Source organism: Chiloscyllium punctatum, chromosome 20 (assembly GCF_047496795.1).
Source record: "Chiloscyllium punctatum isolate Juve2018m chromosome 20, sChiPun1.3, whole genome shotgun sequence".
Lineage (NCBI taxonomy): Eukaryota > Metazoa > Chordata > Chondrichthyes > Orectolobiformes > Hemiscylliidae > Chiloscyllium > Chiloscyllium punctatum.
The window spans coordinates 63116517-63122516 of record NC_092758.1 but is presented as its reverse complement, the minus strand read 5'-3'; positions in this window follow the sequence as shown (position 1 = coordinate 63122516).

The window sequence follows — 6000 nt, the reverse complement described above, 5'->3', positions numbered from 1 at the left end:
TCTAGGAATTCTTGTGCATGTCTCTGTTTGGCTTGTCCTAGGATGAATGAGTTGTCCCAGTCAAAGTGGTGTCCTTCCTCATCTGAATGGAAGGATTCTAATGTGAGTGGGTCATGTCATTTTGTGGCTAGTTGGTGTTCATGTATCCTGGTGGCTAGTTTTCTACCTGTTTGTCCAATGTAGTGTTTCTTACAGTTCTTGCATGGTATTTTGTAAATGACATTTGTTTTGCTTGTTGTCTGTAAATGGTCTTTCGAGTTCATTAGCTGCTATTTTCATATGTTGGTGGGTTTGTGGGCCACCATGATGGGAAGAGGTCTGAGTAGTCTGGCAATCATTTCCGAGATGTCTTTGATGCAGGGGTGAGTGGCTAGGGTTTTTGGGTGTAATTTGTCTGCTTGTTTGGGTTTGTTGCTGAGAAATCAGCGGACTGTGTTCATTGGATACCTATTCTTTTTGAATACGCTGTATAGGTGATTTTCCTCTGCTCTTCATAGTTCCTCTGCATGTAGTGTGCGATGGCTCATTGAGATAATGTTCTAATGCAGCTTCATTTGTGGGTGTTGGGATGATTGCTTCTGTAGTTCAGTATTTGGTCAACATGTGTTGTTTTCCTGTAGATGCTGGTTTGAAGTTCCCCATTGGCTGTTCGCTCTACTGTGCCACCTAGGAATGGCAGTTTGTTGCTGTTTTCTTCCTCTTTTGTGAATTTTATGCCAGTAAGATCTTTATGGTCTTGAAGGTTTCCTCTAATTTGTTTCATTTAGTGATGTCAAAGGTGTCATTCATGTAGAGGCCCCAAAGTTTGGCTGGATAGTTGGCAGAGCTATTTGTTTGAGTCTTTGCATTACTGCCTCTGCTAAGAACTCTGATATCAGAGATCCCATGAGTGTTCTGTTGGTTTGTCTGTAAGTTTTGTTATTGAAAGTGAAGTTGGTGGTAAAGGATAGGTCCACTAGCTTGACAATGTTGTCCTTACTGATGAAGTTGGTGGTGTTTGACATATGTGTCCTTGGTTCTTCTAATAGTGTAATCAGCATTTCCTTGGCCAGGTTGATGTTGATTGATGTGAACAGGGCTGTTACATCAAATAAGACCACTATTTCATCCTCTTTTATCCTGGTGTCTTTGATGGTATTCAGGAATTCTTGGGTGGAGTGAATGGAGTGCTGTGAGTCTTCTACTAAGTATTTTAGTCTTTAGTGTAATTCCTTGGCTAATCTGTGCATTGGTGTTCCAGGTAGGAGACTATGGATCTGAGGGGGGCTCCTGGTTTGTGAATTTTGGGTAATCCATAAAAGTGTCATATGTTGGATCCATTTGGTTTCATTTTGTGGAAGTTAGTCTTGTTTAATTCTCCAGATTTCTTAAGTTTTTGAGTAAGGCTGTGATTTGATTCTCTAGTTGTGGGGTTGGGTTTATTGCCACCTGTTGGTAAATGTCGATACCTGCCAGCGTGTTCGCTTTCTCAATGCAGTCTGTTCAGTTTAAAATAACTGTCAAACGTTCTTTGTCTGCAGGTAGGATAATAATGTTTTTATCTTTTTTGAGTCCTTCTAGTGCTTTCCTTTCTTGTGTATTGGGTGTGTTTCCTTCCTTTCTCTTGCTTAATGTTGGTGTGACTCTCTGTCTGATGGTTTGCTGGGCTTCTTCTGTGAGTTCATTGTCTTTCAATGTTGTTTCTAATGCTGCTAAGAAATCATTCTTGTCTGCAACCCAGAAGTTGTAATTTAATCTTCTCACTAAGATGGCTTTTTCTGTGTCTGGTAAGGGTCGGTCAGATAAGTTTTTATCCATGCTTGTGTGTTATCTGTGTTGTTATTTTGTGTGAGTTTGTCTAGTTCTTTTGTTTGCTGTAACAAACACCACATTGAACAAACAGTTAGAAAACTAGCCACCAGGATACATGAACATCAACTAGCTACAAAATTACATGACCCACTATGACTAGTATCCTTACATACAGGTGAGGAAGGACACCACTTTGACTGGCCCAACATAAACATCCAGACCAGAACTCTATCAACAAACACATTGACTTGGACCCCATCTACCATCATCTGAGAAAAAGAGCAGGAAATGACATCACCAACCTAATGAAAACTAAATACATAAATAGGAAGCAGGACATATCACCAGCACTTCACTGGAGGCTCACTGATGATGTTACCTAGTATGGTGATGAAATGTCGGAAAATGAATCTTCCAGCTCAGTGAGCAAACCTACATCCAGGTTGTCAATTATATTTTATGTCTTACACCTGTCATTAGCACACTTAAAATTTATAGGATCACAGAACCATATAGCGCAGAAACATTCTATCGTTATTTTCTACCTCCTTTGATATCCAGTGAAGACTGGATTTGTTGTTCTACATTTTCCATTTGAAGGAATATACTTTGAATGTACCTAAACTATTTCCTCTTGAAAGGTAGCCAATTGTTCAGTTACTGTTTCTTTCACCAACCTTTTATTCCAGCCATTCCTATCCAGCTCTGTATTTGCCCCAATTAAGTCAGCTCTCCACCAATTGATTTTCTCACACCAGATTGTTGCAAATTAATCTCCACCATCATCCTGAACCTTATCACACAATAATCACTGTATCCTAAATGGTGCCCACTGACACTTGATCAATTTCCAAGGACCAGGTCTAACGGTGCATCATTTTATGTTGGATTGGTCACATACTGCTTCAAGAAACTCTCCTGAAAAAATTCCAAAAAACACTTTCTTCTCACTGCCCCTTACACTATCAGTATCTCAGTCTATATTCAGCTAACTGACATTCCCCATTACAACTACATTATAATGTTGGCATTTCTCTGTAATTTCCCTACAGGCTTGCTCCTTTACATCTTTCCATTAATTGGTGGTCTATAAACTATATTGCATAATGTAATTATATTCTTTTTATTCTTTAGCTGTAGTCAAATTAACTCTGTCCTGGAACACTGTGAGACATTCTCTTTCTCCAGCAGTAGAATAACCTCCTTAACCAAAAGAGTTTCCCTTCCACATTTCCTTTCATTTTCTGTCTTCCCCCAACAACCTATACTCAGAAATATTTAACACCTAGTCTTGTCTTTCCTTGAGCTGGATCTTTGTTATTACTATAACATGATATTTTACACGGCAATCTGAAACAGTAACTTTGCAACCTTATTTATCATATTTTGTGCATTTACTTATATACATGTTAACTCTGTTTTGAAATTAGTTAGTTTAATGCCCTCCCAACAGCACTTTCGAAATGCCCCATAAGGAACTCTGCCCCAGCTCTGTTCCGGTGCATCTATCTGGCGTGTATAGGCACCACCTTCATCACAGCCAATCCAATGTCCCAAGATTCTAAAGTATTCCCTCCATCAGATCTTTCCAACCATGCCTTCATCTCCCCAATTTTTCTATTTCTGTACTCACTTGCACATGTTAAAGTAATGCAGAGATTACTTTATTTGAAGTCCTACTGGCTAACCTTCTATTTAATTCCCCAAATTTGAACTGCAGGGGTGGGGGTCAATGAAGTTTAATAACCCTGCTGAAAAATATGAAAATACAGCACTTGCTTCCTAAATGCAACACATTTTATGGTGATTATCAAAGATATTTCATAACAACATTTTGCTTTGGTTTATAATTATGCCACAGTTTCTTGCAGTTTGGAAATATTTGTTATTGCCTTGTCAAAGTTAATAGCACTTGTCTTGAATGAGATGACACAAATAAATGAAATATTATAATCCTTATTTTTCACAATAATCTTTTTATTTATTTTATCTCTTGCAGAATAGAATGTTAAAGGAAAGATATGAAGAAAACATAAAACATTTTGAACACATGCTTTCATTAAAAAAAAAGGATTGAAGGAAGTTGTTTTGTACATCAAGCTATACAGACCAATTACAAACTGCACAATGACAGATTTCAATGAGTCTGTTTAAACCCCTGGGGAAGGATTTTGCAAAATGTTTCTGTGCCTTCAAAGATTAATCACGAGGTCTTCGAATTACCTCAGTAATATTATGATAGTTATTTTTTAGTCTAACATTCTATTGTTACAGCAGTTCCATTATGTTCCACACAGCATTCAATTGTTTCCATCTGTAATTCAGTCCTGTTGCTGCATTCATCCAGCAGTTTCTCTTTTCAAAGCTTCATCCTGATCAAAATTGAATACAGTTTTATAGAGAGCTTTAGATTAAAAATGATGACTGTAGTGATTCTTCCTTTGAGTCAAGAGTGATGATGAAATAATATCCTATCTTCGTAAATTTGGGATTTTGCTGTGCTTATTTGTGGTGAGGTGACAACCATAAGTTTTCCAGGCACTAAGAGACAGTGGGTTTTCTCAAAAATATATCATGTATAAATATTCTAACACTGAACAAGCATTGAGAGAGTGAAATCTTCAAATGAGCTTAGAATAGTTGCACCCCAGGTAAACAGCATTGATCCAGATTGGGCTGCTTCCAATCAATGCAAAAAATGTAGAAAATCTTGTTCTCTCCCACTCACTCCAAAATAAATCTGCATTCCTAGAGCATAATGGCAGTTCATTTTGTCTGAGGCAATGAGACGTGGGTACTGATTAAACCACTGAATCACAGTTTAACTAATTTACTACTGACTGCTGGGATTATTCTTGGCAGTAAATGATCAGACAATGGGCAGAATTTCCCCACTTTGAGCTAAAAGCTCAGGTTTTCCAATGCTAACTAATAATTTCTGTAGCTTAGATAGGAGTTGTGTGTCAGCACCTGTGGAATTCCTGGCACAGATAACTCTGAGGGAATTGCTGGGAAATTGAAAATGCTGATATGTGTGGAATGATCCAAAAGTGTCCATTCAAATCAAAGACTTTGCAGAATGCTGCTACAGAGAATAGATTCCCAGGAAATGTTAGGCAATTAAAAATCAGGCCTAATTCCTGTTTAACTATTGAACTGAAGCCTTCCTGACTCTCGCAAACAGCATGTATACACACACACACACACACACACACACACACAGACAGATTCCTGCAGTGAGTAACTCACCTCCTAACATAATAGCACCAATGGGTCTACCAATGTAAGTGGACTATAATGATTCACAAAGGCAGTTAATCACCTCCTTTACAAGAGGAGCTAGGGTTTGATAATAAATACTTGAAAAGCCAGCATTGCCCACATTTTCATGAATGAGTAAAAGAACTACACTTCTCCCAGACTCCTCACACCCCAATCCCATCACCAAACCAATATCATCATCACCCACCACAGGGAACTGGCATCCTGCCTCTTCCTCCTGGATCCCAACACCCCTTATCCCTTCCTGTCAGACTCTACACTTTACCCACCTGGCACCCAACTCACTTGGCATTCCAGCAATCTATACACCTGGCCCCACACTTATTTGGCACTCTGGATCCTACTTATTTCCTGTGATCAAGAGTATTTGTCAGATAAGTCACTTTGCTAACCCTCTGAATGACCTTGTATGGATCACAGAATTTTGCTTTCGGAGGTTCATTCTCCATAGACGGTAGTATCAATACGTTGTTTCCTGTGTGAAATGTTGTAGTCGTAGCATGTTTGTCTGCCCATTCTTTCATTTTTGCTTGTGAATTTTTTAATAATCTTGTGCTAGTTTACATGTTCCTATAAGTCTCTCTAGAAACATGGACACAAAATCCAACATTGAGGATTTATCTTTCTACATTGAGGTCTTTACCTTAATGGACCTCTTATGTCATGGATGTTGATTAACTTGAGAAAGACTAACTCCAGTAGATTCATGCGGAGAATCTCTGGTAATAAATAGTAAGAAATCTAACTCTTTGATCCAATGACATGCAATGTGAATCACGTGTGATTACTGAATCAGTAATTAATCATCATTAATGTTTAGCAGACCCTCAAATGCAAAGATTTTGCACCACCCAAAATAAATAAAATATTAACTTAGTCCACCAGTTATACATGCATTTTCAGCCATTTTATATTGTTATTGAGCAG